The following is a 14,906-nucleotide window of genomic DNA, read 5'->3' on the forward strand; positions in this document are numbered from 1 at the left end:
GGCCAAGGTTCTTAAACTATTGGATATGGGTATCATATACCTTATATCTGATAGTCAATGGGTGAGTCCAACTCAGGTGGTTTCTAAGAAGTCCGAGATCACCATCGTAGCCAATGCCAATAATGAACTCGTGCCGACTAAAGTCACTACTGGTTGGAGGATGTGCATTGACTACAAAAAATTAAATACCGTCATGAGGAAAGACCACTTTCCTTTGCCCTTCATTAATCAGATCTTGGAAAGGTTAGCTGGTCATTCCTATTACAGTTTCCTTGACGGGTATTCGGGCTACAACCAGATAGAGATCGCCCCTGAAAATCAAGAAAAGACTACGTTTACATGTCCCTACGGCACCTTTGCTTACCGAAGGATGCCGTTTGGACTATGTAATGCTCCTGCCACCTTCCAGCGATGTATGATGAGCATATTTTTTGACATGGTAGGGCAATATTTAGAGGTCTTCATGGACGATTTCTGTCTTCGGTCCATCTTTTAGGGAGTGCTTGGAAAGTCTTAAATGTGTGCTGAAAAGATGTGAAGAAAAGAACTTGGTACTTAATTGGGAGAAGTGTCATTTCATGGTTCAGAAGGAAATTGTCCTTGTACACATTATTTCATCCAAAGGAATCGAGGTGGATAAGGCAAAGATCGATCTTATCTCTAACCTACCTCCACCCAAGAACATAAGGGACGTGCGATTCTTCCTAGGACACGCCGAGTTTTACAGAAGATTCATAAAGGACTTTAGTCTCATCTCTCGTCCTCTATATAATCTACTTCAAAAGGATGCACCATACGAGTGGACTGAACCATGTCAGGAAGCTTTCACTAAGCTTAAGGGCATATTGACTAGTGCACCCATCATACAGCCACCTGACTGGAGCATTCCTTTTGAACTTATGTGCGACGCGTCTGATTATGCTCTTGGGGCAATTCTAGGACAGAGAAAAGATAAGAAACCCTATGTTATTCATTACGCAAGTAAGACTCTAAATCCTGCCCAAGTGAACTACTCGACTACGGAAAAGGAACTCCTAGCCGTAGTGTTCGCCTTGGACAAATTTAGGTCCTACTTGATTGGATCCAAGATCATTATTTACACTGATCATGCAGCGCTTAAGTATCTTCTGTCTAAGAATGATGCTAGCGCCTGATATGATGGATCCTCCTACTCCAGGAATTTAACCTAGAGATAAAAGATAAAAAGGGAGTAGAGAACGTAGTGGCTGACCATCTTTCTCGCCTTAATCCCTCTAATTCCTTTGAGACGACGCAGATTAATGACATGCTTCTTGACGAACAGTTGTTCAGAGTCTCCCATTCGCCTTGGTTCGCTGATATCGCTAATTATCTTGCCACAGGTTCCATACGGACACATTGGACTGCACAAGATAAGAAGAAATTATTTACCAAGGTGCGTAACTTCTTCTGGGATAATCCATACTTGTTTAAATATTGCCCAGACTAAATCTTGAGGAGATGTGTGCCAGACGATGAGCATCAGAGTGTCATCTCCTTCTGTCACTCACAGGCCTATGGTGGTCACTTTTCTGCAAAAAAGATCATGGTAAAAATTCTGCAGTGTGGCTTCTATTGGCCCACTATGTTCAGGGACACTCATGAGTTTTGCAGAGCTTGTGAGCGTTGTCAGAAATTGGGAGAATTATCCCGTCGAAATATGATGCCCTTGAATCCCATTCTTATCATAGAGGCATTTGATTGCTGGGGTATCGATTTCATGATGCCATTCCCCCAATCTTTTGGGAATTTATATATTTTGCTTGCCGTAGACTATGTCACTAAATGGGTCGAAGCGATTCTGTGTCGAACTAATGACCATCGCACGGTCATTAAATTCCTGAAAGAAAACATCCTTTCCCGATTTGGAACGCCTCGAGTTATCATTAGTGATGGGGGCTCACACTTTTGTAATAGACCATTTGAGAGTTTAATGAAGAAATACGGTATCTCTCATAAGGTGAGCACCCCATACCACCCACAGACAAGCGGGCAACCCCTATTGGAATGTCTCCCTTTAGACTTGTCTATGGGAAAGCTTGCCACTTGCCTGTGCAGTTGGAACATAGAGCCTACTGGGCGATCAAAAGTTTGAATTTCAATTTGGACAACGCTGGCTCGCTACGCAAACTTCAGTTAAATGAACTCGAAGAAATCCAGAACGATGCTTATGAGAACTCAAGAATTTACAAGGACAGGATGAAGGCGTTTCATGACCAACATATTTTACGAAAATCATTCACGCCAGGCCAAAAAGTCCTCTTGTATAACTCTCGATTACATCTCTTTCCGGGTAAGCTTCGATCTCGTTGGACCGGCCCTTTTACTGTTATCACTGCTTACTCTCATGGGGCCGTCGAGATAAGAGACCCCGACAATGGCAAGGAGTTTAAAGTAAATGGACATCGCTTAAAGCCATTTGTCGAGAAATTTGATTCAGAGGACATGTCCATGCCTCTGACTGATCTCAGGATATCAGGAATGATCTCCTAGTCTGATGGAGGTATAGGTAAGTTTTCTGTTTGCATAGGACTAGGGTAGTTGCTTTGGTCTGGCTGAAGACGTTAAACTTAGCACTCCTGGGAGGCAACCCAGCTTTTTAATTCATTTCATTTTTCTAGTTAGTTAGTTCCATGTTTGTGGGTAACATTACTGCAAACCCTCACGAAACTACAACTCGTCCACTAGGGGCAACCTAGGGGTTTAAAGGCTTGTTGCATATACTAAATGCAATCGAGAGCACCTGCGAAAGTGGTATAGGTAGGATCTGTTTTGTGATTTTATTTTTGTTATTTTGCTTTTGTTGATTTCTCTCTTGTGCTGACTCGCTTTTACGTTGATATTTTTGAGAAAGCCTCTTGATTCTCCATCCATGTACTATCTTTCCATCACTCCTCTTTCATTTTCGTTGTCCCATATGCATTGTATGCTTATTTCGTTTACATTGAGGGCAATGTAGATTTTAGGTTGGGGGTGGGAGATTAGGTAACCTAATCAATGTTTTCTTGGTCTTGAGCAAAAATATTGTGAAATTTTTTCAAAAATTTTCTAAAATTTCTTGTAAATTCGATGTGATTTTGACGGCCATCTTTGATTTAGAATTACAGGATACGGAATGTTGGTGATTTACTACTCTTGAACTTAGTTATCTGTTAGATTTCACAGTTAAGTTCGAACTGTTAATCCATGATTTGAAGTTTTAAACATTGATTGAGTCATGACTTCACATGCCACATCTCGCTTACACATTGAGGTTTCAGTTTGATATTAAAGGATTAACTTGGTGATCAGTCCATCATAGAAAAAGTTCGTGATGCGCCACGTTTCAAAACCATGTTGTGGGCATGAACTGACAAGATCTTTGAACCGCTCCCAACATTGGAAGAATGTTTCATCTTCCCTTTGGGCGAAGTTCATGATCGACTTTCTTAGGGTGTTCGTCTTATGGTATGGAAAAAACTTCTTAATGAACTCCCTTGTCATGTCATTCCATCTGCCGATTGATCGAGGACATAATGAATGTAACCACGTCTTGGCTTTCTCTTTCAAAGAAAAGGGAAAGAGTTTCAACCTGACCGTGTCATCAGACACGTTAAGAAAGTATAAGGTAGCTATGATCTCGTCAAATTTTTTTAAATGTAAGTAAGGATTCTCTGACTCAAGCCCATGAAATTTAGGGAGGAGTTGGATCACCCCCGGCTTGATATCCATGTGTCCTTCATTCTTAGGAAAAACCATGCATGGGGGCATACTCACCCCCACCGGTTGTAAGTAATCTCATAAGGTACGAGGCGGGGGTGCTTGATGCACCTCATTCTCATCCTGAAGATCTTCTACCCTAGGTTAGGGTAGAAGAGGTTGATTTTCAGCCATATCCTCAATTAACTCAGGGGATTTCGAGCGGTGTCTAGTCCTACGATGGACAGTTAACCCCTCAACTAATCCTCCTTCAGTCAAGAGACGTCGAGTGTTGTCACGAGTCCACTTGGGCATGAAACACTCGCAGCCTTCAATCAAATTCTAAACATAATCCTAAGAAGGAAAATAAAAATCTAAACAGAGAATGAGGGTTGGAAGGAAGTTACCAAATTGGAGTCCCTAAATTGAAACCTGCAAAATAGAACAAAACAAGTTAGTTTCTAAAAATAGCAAACCTATAAAATTCCTAAGAAGAGAAATATAGAAATAAAAGAAGCAAGGAAGAATTCCTAAATTAGAAAGTAGAAATTTAGAAAGAGTGTACCGAATTTAGAAATTTCTAATAAGCCTACAAAACAGAAAAGTTAGTTTCTTAACAGAAAGTCTTAAAATAGAAAATTTCTAAAAATAAAATAGGAAACAAAATTAGATTCTAAAAGAGTTAGAATTAGAAACTTACTAAAAAGGAATCCTAATCTAGAAATAGTAAGGAAGAGAGAAATTATTAATTTAGAAACCTATCTCAGAATCCTACAAAATAAGAAAGTTGGGTTAGTTTCTAAAAAAGGAAAACTATCTAAAAATAGAAAGTTATTTAAATAGAAGATTTCTAAAAATTAAAGGAAAACCTGGAATTAGAAAATTCTAAAATAAATCCTAAAAATCAGAAAAGTCCTAATCTTAAACTAATCCTAAAACCAGTTATTTTCAGGAAATGTAGCCGTCAATCCCCAGCAACGGCGCCAAAAACTTGTTCACACCCCAAGTGCAGAGTTGTGATGTAATAATAAACTCGGTAAGACCGAGGTCGAATCCACAGGGACTGAAACCTGTACGTTATCTGAAAATAACCAGATCTAGAACTAGGCCAAGATGAAATCTAAACCAATTGTGATTTGAGGAATAATGGTGAAATATTAATCTAAACTTAAAGAATTCAGAGAAAGAGAACTAGGGATTCAGAGGATCCACATGTAGAGATCAGGGAGATCTTATGCCTGCTTCATGGATATTATACTGAACTTACTTGATATATTTTTCAAGAGATGAAAGGTATAAGAATTAGGTATGATTCCATCACAAATCTATGCCTAAGAGACAAGGTAAACAACAGAACTTAGATCAATCCATAACCAACTAAAAGATGTATGAGTGTTAGGAAGGATTCCATCATCCAACCATGTCTATGAGACGATGGCGAACAACAGGGTTTCCGAACATCAAAATAAAAGAAAAGGAATTATTCAAGTCATCACAGATCTACTGTAATTTAAATCACAATAAACCATTAATGACTAAAAGAATTTCTTAAATCAAAACAAAGTCAATCAGTTCAGTTCAATCAAACCTGTAGAAGCTCCCATCACGCCACAAGCTTCACCTCTTAGCCCTAGCTAAGGGATTTAGCCTAACATAATCATAGGAAAAAGAAGAAAAATAAAGAAAAAATACATAAAAATTCTAAACACTTCTCTCTCCGCCTCTCTTTCTCTATCTGACGTCCCCTGTTCAAGCATACCATCTTCTCCACGTTTGGAACTCTTTTTATAGCTTTTGGAGTGGTGGAAATCGGATTTGGAAAGCTATCGCATGCGCAGCGAAAGCCTTTTCGGAGCCGAGTTCGGGGCTCCATAACTCTCGCGTTCCTTGCATTATTTCTGTAAAATCAGCGTCTCTTGAAAGTATTTTGACTGGCCTACACGATGGACGGTTCAGATCTGCCATATGATCAAAGATGGTGGCCACAACTGCCTGGAAAATCCGATTTCGCGGACGTGCGTAGCCTTTCGCACGTCCAGCACTGACGTAATCGGTGGGCCCCACAGAGGTGTTTCAAGAAAATCCACCCCGTCCATTAGATTGCCCTTGAAATTTCGATAAGAAACGGATGGTTTTTCATGTCCATTGATTAAGAATCAGAGAAGAAATCATCCAAACATCAATTTGAACGTTGCAGGGTAGTCCACTTATGGCCTCTATATCGTGCACGTATGATTGCATGGGTCCAAAAGTTCAGCATGGGTTCAATGAATTCGTGGCCCTCTACACGATGGACGGATTGGATTATCCGTACAGGCCATGGGTGGGGCCCACTTGCATCCGCAAAAACGGACAGCGTCCGTCTGTTTTGCCGCGTGAAACGGCAATTGCCGTATTTGGGAAGGAGATGCGGGTCAGCGCTACTGACCCGCGTTTGTTGGCTCGGTGCGGCTCGGGTCTACGTGTGCTGTGCACACACACACGCGTAAAGTGGGACCCACCTTGCTTCTTTTGATAAATCCACATTGTCCATCTGGTTTCCCATCTAATTTAATTGGTTGTGACCAAAATTGGAGTATATCCAGATATCAGGCGGGCTAGAATTAATGGTTTATGGGCTGATCTGTCAGTTGGGGCACTTCTATAGTGATCCGAGGGCTGAAATTTGATATGTACGGTTAATTTATGGCCCTCAGGCCATGTATGAAGTTTTGAGCCAATCAGATGGCGAGAACTATGTAATCTTGCATTTTTCACCATTATCGGGCCTCTTTAACGTGAATGGCTTGATTTCCTCGGATCCCTGGTGTGTAATTCCATCGATCTTGGTCCCCTGGAGTTCGTCCCTTGCCTTGGGTGTCATCAAAGCGTTAAATCCATGGTTTAAGCACCATTTTTCAGTTCATGCTTGTAAATACACTCTGCATCACAAACACGATTAAATCAGGCTATTAAACGGTATCAATGATTGTAAATCCATGCAATAACTGGGTCTGATATGCAATATTTGACCCTCAAAAGTTTGGAGTCTGTGGTCATATATATAAGGTGTGGGAGAAGGTTTTAGACCTCTGAATCCCACTGTGCTATGCTGGAGGCCCCCTAATTTGGCAGGATTCCTATCCCGAATAAGTTGGAGTGATCTTCAACTGAAATCATGCTGCATGATTATCTCTTCGGCCTCTCTAGCAGTGGTTGATCTAGTCAGTCTATGATGCTGGAAGCTCGGGGCTCAAAGTCCAAGCTCCTTCCCCACGGGTTTCTTACCTTTGTCGTAGACATTCTTGGTGGGGTGAGTCCTCTCCTACCGAGCTCCATCATCTGACAGCTCAACTCAGCGGCTCCTCTCTGAGCTGGAGGAATTGTTCGTCCCATGCCGATGGCCCTTCTGCTTAGACCTCGGTCACCCCAACTCGGAGGGTCCTCCTTAGCTTGGAGGCATATCACTTATAGGTATTGATTCGATTTTTCCCACAACAAAGTTTTTGAGCTATGAGACTAGGTAGAGTGGAGATAAACACCATGAACATGAATATATGGTCTCATAGCCTTGAATGTCTTAGCCCTTTATCCAAGTGAATCAGGAGACATGGAGATAGCGTTGATCAATCAGACGGAAGGGAGCTAAAAGAGTTTGGGAGATGACTAGACCATGAGATATCCTATTTTTCGCTCTTTGCTGTTGAGAGATCTAGTCTATCCATGTGTAGCTAAACCTCTTAGCTAGGGCTAAGAGGTGAAGCTTGTGGCGTGATGGGAGCTTCTACAGGTTTGATTTAAACTGAACTGATTGACTCTAGTTTGATTTAAGAAATTCTTTTAGTCATTAATGGTTTGTTGTGATTTAAATTACAGTAGATCTGTGATGGCTTGAATAATTCCTTTCCTTTTATTTTGATGTTCGGAACCCTGTTGTTCGCCATCGTCTCATAGACATAGTTGGATGATGGAATCCTTCCTAACACTCATACATTTTTTTAGTTGGTTATGGATTAGTCTAAGTTCTGTTGTTTACCTTGTCTCTTAGGCATGGATTTGTGATGGAATCATACCTAATTCTGATACCTTTCATCTCTTGAAAACTATATTAAGTAAGTTCAGTATAATATCCATGAAGCAGGCATCAGATATCCCTGATCTCTACAAGTGGATCCTCTGAATCCCTAGTTCCCTTTCTCTGAATTCTTTAAGTTTAGATTAATATTTCACCATTATTCCTCAAATCACAATTGGTTTAGATTTCATCTTAGCATAGTTCTAGATCTGGTTATTTTCAGATAACGTACAGGTTTCAGTCCCTGTGGATTCGACCTCGGTCTTACCGAGTTTATTACTACATCACAACCCTGCACTTGGGGTGTGAACACCTAACAAAAATGATTCTTTTAGAAACTTAAGTAATCATGAGAGGGAACTATTTTTGGGTACGTAAGAAATCTTGTCATTGGTTAAATGGTTTGTATTTGTCAGATTGCGTTACGTTTACATGGTAATCTATGAAATATCTGTAAGACCTAATGAATAGCTTGGATCAATTGATTGGACTGTGTCCCAATGCAACTAGTAGCAGTATAACTTGCAGTGCTCTGAGTGCACTGAACATTTCTCAAAAGTAAACCATACGTTAACAAAGGTTGGCACAACTTTATTAGTAAATAAATAAACAAATTAGTAAAATGCTTCGTGTATATGAGGTTTGGTTGCATGAATGTCACATTTGTGCAATTTTCATACTATTCATGAGAAACACCACCCCTTGTGCCCTAACCCAAAAACTCATTCACTTTGTTTATTTTTGTTCTTTTTTTTTTCTTTTTCTGTTTTTATGGTGGACTACTTGATGAGTGAACCTGCTTCATAACATGCACGTACTGCTAGTGCATCTCCCACCAATAAACATATTATACAAGACCTTCCCTTGACTCAACATGAAAATAAATAAATAAAAATAAACATATGCAAATGATGAAGTTTGTTATTGTCTAAATCTGTACAATAGATGAGGTTGATGTAAAACTGAGATGACTTAATTATTGCCTTATTATCACCCTCCGATAGATCTGATGCATCACTTCTTTTTTTCCTCCCTTGGTTTGCAGTCTGTGGTCATATATATAAGGTGTGGGAGAAGGTTTTGGACCTCTGAATCCCACTGTGCTATGCTGGAGGCCCCCTAATTTGGCAGGATTCCTATCTCGAATAAGTTGGAGTGATCTTCAACTGAAATCAAGCTGAATCATTATCTCTTCGGCCTCTCTAGCAGTGGTCGATCTAGTCAGTCTGTGATGCTGGAAGCTCGGGGCTCAAAGTCCAAGCTCCTTCCCCACGGGTTTCTTACCTTTGTCGTAGACATTCTTAGGGGGGTGAGTCCTCTCTTACCGAGCTCCTTCATCTGACAGCTCAACTCAGCGGCTCCTCTCTGAGCTGGAGGAATTGTTCGTCCCATGCCGATGGCCCTTTTGCTCGGACCTCGGTCACCCCAACTCGGAGGGTCCTCCTTAGCTTGGAGGCATATCACTTATAGGTACCGATTCGGTTTTTCCCACAACAAAGTTTTTGAGCTATGAGGCTAGGTAGAGTGGAGATAAACACCATGAACATGAATATATTGTCTCATAGCCTTGAATGTCTTAGCCCTTTATCCAAGTGAATCAGGAGACATGGAGATAGCGTTGATCCTCAGACGGAAGGGAGCTAGAAGAGTTTGGGAGATGACTAGACCATGAGATATCAACCCACACTTAATCAGGTCCAGGAATTTAGTACACCACATCAGCACTGTCAACTACAATGCAAAGCAATCTACCCATCCTTGCTGAGCTGGGCATGAAGTCAGTTTGACGAGTTTTAGAGTATGATAATAGTGGTGGGCATACTAACCCTAATATTATCCTTCCAAGCGACCATCACCCCTTCCGGCTGTCTTTAATCTGGCAAGATGACATCATCGTGGACACAAATGATACCTCACATGGGAAAAATCACATCGCGGGCACATCCATTTTGGCTTAAAGGAACCCAAGCCGTTCTATGCATTCTATATATTCAACGAGATGGTGTTTTTGGCATCCCAGAGCATGAACCTAATGAGTGCATGGTTTTGCAAAAGCAGATTTGTCCGGGACATGTCTTCTACAGTTATTGTTTACCTTACGCCTGCTCTCTTTTCAATGGCAGTGATGTTTTGTCTTTTGACGTAGAGTGTGTTGCAGACACTTTCATGGCAAAGATAGGCTAGAGAAGGCCTGATCAGAGGCGAAAACGATCTGGACTGTCAGGACCTTAAATCAGTCGGATGAGTTTTTTGACATATTATATATGGTTCAGGTAGGAAAACCCACTTAAGACAACCAACCCACTATGTCGGGTTGCTCATGTTGGATTTGTGAGATTCATTTAATTTTATTTTTACTATAAGTAGTAAGTTTTAATTTAGGTATAACTTTTGATCCTTTGAGTTGTAGAAGTTGTGCCCAACATGAAAAGGGCTAAGAAAAGTTAGGAGAATAATGTGGTTGGGCCATATTGGACACTTACTATTTTTGGTAAAAAAACCATGATGTCTAGTAGGAATAGAAGCCGTCTATAAGTAGTAAGTTTACTATTTATAGTAAGTCACGTTTTTTAGAGTGTTTGAGTTGGAGTCTAAGTTTTAAACTCTATCCTAGGTTTGCGCTCCTTATTTAAAGAGTTGTAATTTCATTTTTTTAACATCAACCAAATTATTTCAAAATTATAAAGAATTATTCCTGCCTTTACTCCTCGTGTGTTCGAGGAAGCAAGCTCTCTAAGGAGTCTAGAGAACTTCATGGATTAGGAGTATTGATTCCCCGAGGAAGATGGTGATCAACCTCATCATGTCCCTCCCTACTCCATCTTTGCAACACGGCTCATGAACCAAAAAGAATGCGCCATATACCGAGTTGTTTGAGTGTCCTTGCTGCAATAATTGTGTTTCTTTTCCTTTTAATTTGCTTGGGGTGAAATTGCCTTGTTAATTGGGAGGTTGGTGAGAGCTAGATATCTTGCAAGAGCTAGATTTAGCAATGTTGAGATGGAGACTCCATCATTCCTAAATCATGTCATACCATTCATCATATTCTTCGCATACATATTTGCTAGATGGATTCATATGTATTTACTAAGATCTTTACAACTCTTTCACGTCTTTTATATATTTCTGGTATTATTAATAAAAAAAGAGCTAAGTTGTCACTTTATGACTTAACATAGTGTTGGACCAATATACTTTTAGTCTATTGTTTCAGTCTTTTGGACCGGACCTGGTTACCATATTGGCCTTATGGTAAGATATGTTTTTAATTTGCTCTAAGAATATACAGGGTAACAGGAAGAGCAACGGTTAAACTTCCAACAATAGCTAAACTCCCAGCACCAAAAGTATGTATCCATCAGAAGAACAGTACTGGTTGAAATCCTGCATATCAGAAGTGACACTGTAGATCATCTGCAAGTTATTAGAAGTTCCAATGATTTATATCCCAGAAGATATCAACAATATTAGCTTTTCTCATACTACTCATCATTATCTCACAATATTACCAATGAAATTTTCTTTTGCTTTTGAATAAATGCTCACTGTACCTTTCAAAACCAAGTTACTTCTCTTAGAGTGCATTAAATTTTAGAAAAAAACATTAAAGTACAACATTTACAATAGATAATTAGTGAGTTGGATTCCCGTGTATCGATTAATATCTCTGTAAATTTCTATAAATCTATCACTTATCTCTTATCTCTTCTATATATTCCTATTTTTATAAATAAAATATGTAAATTACAATTTCTGCAAAGTCTTTTGTGGTATAACATATGTTCAATCCAAGCCGTCCAATTTGGCTCCATTGGTTCCTTGACAGACACACAAAAAAGGATAACTTTGATGGCTATGATCGATCGCCTGACCACTTTGGGACCAACATTCCAACAAAGGTTTCACGAAGTCTAGACTGACGTGCATGTGTGCAGTGGGAAAAGCAAATGTGTACGCCCTATCTCAACTTATCACATAGAGATAGAAAAGCTTGGGTTTGCCATTGGAACACTCCTAGTATGCTCTTGTAGGTTTGTTAACAGTGTGTCGTAGGTATGTATGTATGTAATGTTGTGAAAGGGAGGGGAGTAAGTTAAATGTGCAAGTTATCAAAAATTTAAAATTCTCCTTTTGTAGCATGTTTACGCTATCATGAGGTAGAGTTTTGCATCTTAACAGTGTGTAGTAAGTTTGTGTGGCGCCGGCAGTGTACGCTGTAGAGACCTCGACTCATTGCAAATTTACCTCCTCAGACAATACACAATTATTAAGGGTGCGTTTGGTTGCACAAAATATCATGATATTTTCCACCAAATTAGGATGAGTTTGGTTGCAAACAAATATCATGCACCAAATTAGACTGATTAATCCACAAAAATATCGTGTAACCAAATACAGACTAATTAATCATGAAAGTCCATGCATGGTATTTGTTGCAATCAAATGTACTCTTCGCTAAAATGCAATATTGGACATGATTATGTTGGCATGTCAATGGTGGTTGGTGAATATGATCTGTGTGTTGCCTGCTATTTCATGCAGCAACTATCAGAGCATCGTCCTTCATGTCTGTGGGTGCTTTGTGCTTGGTAGCTTACTTGGCATCTTCCCTTCCTTATGTAGGGATGGTTGTGATGAGGTCAAGTACTATCTTCGTCAGGGGATAATTACTCCAAATCCATGGAGTTTCTCCGGACTCCTCACGGAGATTCCTCGAACTCACAAGGGAAAATAGAAATAAATTCTAAGAAATTTTAAAATTAATTGATTGATGATAAAAACGAATTTACAATCCTTTAAATAGTGAGATCAATCATAGGAAGAATTTTCAGAATCAAACTCCCTAAAAACGTGACTTACTATAAATAGTAAGTTTACTATTTATAGACGGTCATAATTTCTACTAGACTTCATGGTTTTCGGCCAAAAATAATAAGTGTCCAATTTGGCCTAACAATGTTATTCTCCTAAATTTTTCAAGCCCTTTTCATGTTGGGCAAACTACTCTTAAAGCTTGAAGGATGAAGAGTTATGATCAAACTAAAACTTACTATGAATAGTAAAAATGAAAATAAAAAGGACTTTCAACTGTCAATCTAATGGAATCTCGCAAATTCAGAGCGGGGAACCCAGCAGAGCGGGGTTGGTTGGCTAAAGTAGCTTCTCCTACCTCAAAATCATATATTATACAAATAGCTCATTCCGGTTTGTGAGATACACCGGCATTAGTGTTCTGATAGTCTTGATCACTTCCACCTCTGATCGGGCCTTCTCTGGTCCATCTTGGCCATGAAAGTGTCCACAACCCGCTCTACATCATTTCCATTACCCTATTTTTATTGCATGCCCTTTAGCGAGACAATGCTGGCGACTGAGTTTTGTAAATAGAGAGGATGAATTAAAGGAATTTTTAATGGACAGCTGACTCTAAAAGTTTTTGCAAATCTGCCATTCAAACCGAACCCGAAATTGCTGAGAGATAGTCAAAGGCGACAATTGTGATGAATTTAGTGGCAGTTACATGTAATCGTATCTGATTCTCTACACTGGAAAGTTCTAACAACTCCAACATTTTATTTTAATTTTTAATTCTCAAGAGCTCCCTACTAAACTGAAAGGGGTCATTGTTGCAAACAAGGTGAGTATTTTCAATTTCGGATTTTTCTTGATTATAAGAAAGACTAGTTTCAATTATCCTCATGAAAATTTCAAATTGATCTTCTTCATGCAAATGAATATACATAGTATATTTGTTCATATGGAGTTCAACAAACATTAGCCCCATGAGAAAAGATTTGCAACATACTCAAGAGGTTAAAACTGCTGAAATGGTTCTCTTGATACTAAGTAGTGAGCTCTCTTTGAGAGCAATGGCAGTAGCTCACTAGCTCTGGTCATTGTGGATCTATATTCAACCCTGACTAGGGATATCAACGGGTCAGGCTCGGGCCTGTGATGGGCCCAAACAAACGGGCCTGCACCTGGTCCTCGATGATAATGTCTCCCAAGCCCGATTCCTGCTACCTATTTGGGTATAAGATTTGGGCTTTTGGTTAAGGGTACGCATCATGGATGATATATGCAAAATGTCCTTGAAATTCTAAACGGGCTAGACTCGGGCTAGGCTGATGGGCACCAGTATAAAGCCCAGCCCATCCCAGTTATTAATTGGGTTTAAATTGTAGGCTCGGTCCTAGCCCTTATGAGATGTAGAGTGGGTTGCGGACATTTTCATGGCCAAAATGGACCAGAAAAGGCCTGATCGGAGGCGAAAGTGATCAGGACCGTCAAAACCTCAAAATAGTTATATCTTGCAAACCGGAATGAGTTTTTCAATGTAGCATATATGGTTTTGGGGTAGGAGAAGCTACTTTAGCCAACCAACCCCGCTACTCCAGTCCTTGCCCTTATACCTAGTATTCGAACCCAAGCTAGGCCCAAAAGCTAATTGGGCCAGTTGGCCCATGGATAGCTCTAACCTTGAAATTGAAAATACTCACATTGTTTTAAGAACTGCTCTCCTCTTGGGTGTCTATAAATGTGAAAATGCATGTAGTGAGAGGGTGTTTTTCCTCAGGGAGTTTCTTGCATAAGGTAAGAAAGTGGAAAAAAGATATGCTTTGTTTTCTCTTGTTTTCCTTCTTTTAGTGATGTAAAATGGTAGGTAAATCGTTGAAATAAATGCTTCTTGGCGCTTATTTCTTTACGTTCTTTTCAATCCCCTACCACCTATCACGTGTAAGATGGGAGTTTTGTCCCCTTGAAGTGTCCGCCGCTAGCTAGGAACAGACAGAGGCTTTGAGGGGCCACTGTAATGTATGGATTTTATCCCCACTGTCCATCCATTTTTTCATGTCATTTTATAATAGCCCAAAATTCAGACTGTTCCAATGCTCAAGTGGACTAGACAGTGCGGATTAAACACCTAACATTGTAGCTTTTTGAGTGCACAAAAGCTTTAGATCAAGCTGATATTTGGGTTTTCCCTCCATCCAGGTCTATGCGACCTTATGAACAGATTGGATGGCAATTAACCATCACGGTGGGCCATAGGAAGGCTTTAACGGTGGATGTCATTTTCGCTGTTGCTTCTTGGAGTGTGGTCCACTTGAGCCTTATATCTGCCTCATTTTTTGGGTTTATTACCTAAAATTAT

The 14,906-nt window shown here is 39.9% G+C and overlaps 1 protein-coding gene and 1 non-coding gene across 2 annotated transcripts in view; both read left to right on the forward strand.

Annotated features, from left to right (window-relative positions):
- LOC131239866 (ankyrin repeat-containing protein BDA1-like) overlaps positions 1 to 14,906 on the forward strand; it is a 95,171-nt gene that overhangs the window by 58,478 nt on the left and 21,787 nt on the right. The gene's annotated exons all lie outside the window — the stretch shown is intronic.
- Positions 3,347 to 3,453, forward strand: LOC131223409 (small nucleolar RNA R71). Its single transcript, XR_009160443.1, has one exon. It is a non-coding gene; the product is annotated as a small nucleolar RNA R71 (small nucleolar RNA).

The sequence above is a fragment of the Magnolia sinica genome, chromosome 1, assembly GCF_029962835.1.
Source record: "Magnolia sinica isolate HGM2019 chromosome 1, MsV1, whole genome shotgun sequence".
In the NCBI taxonomy this organism is placed as follows: Eukaryota; Viridiplantae; Streptophyta; class Magnoliopsida; order Magnoliales; family Magnoliaceae; genus Magnolia; species Magnolia sinica.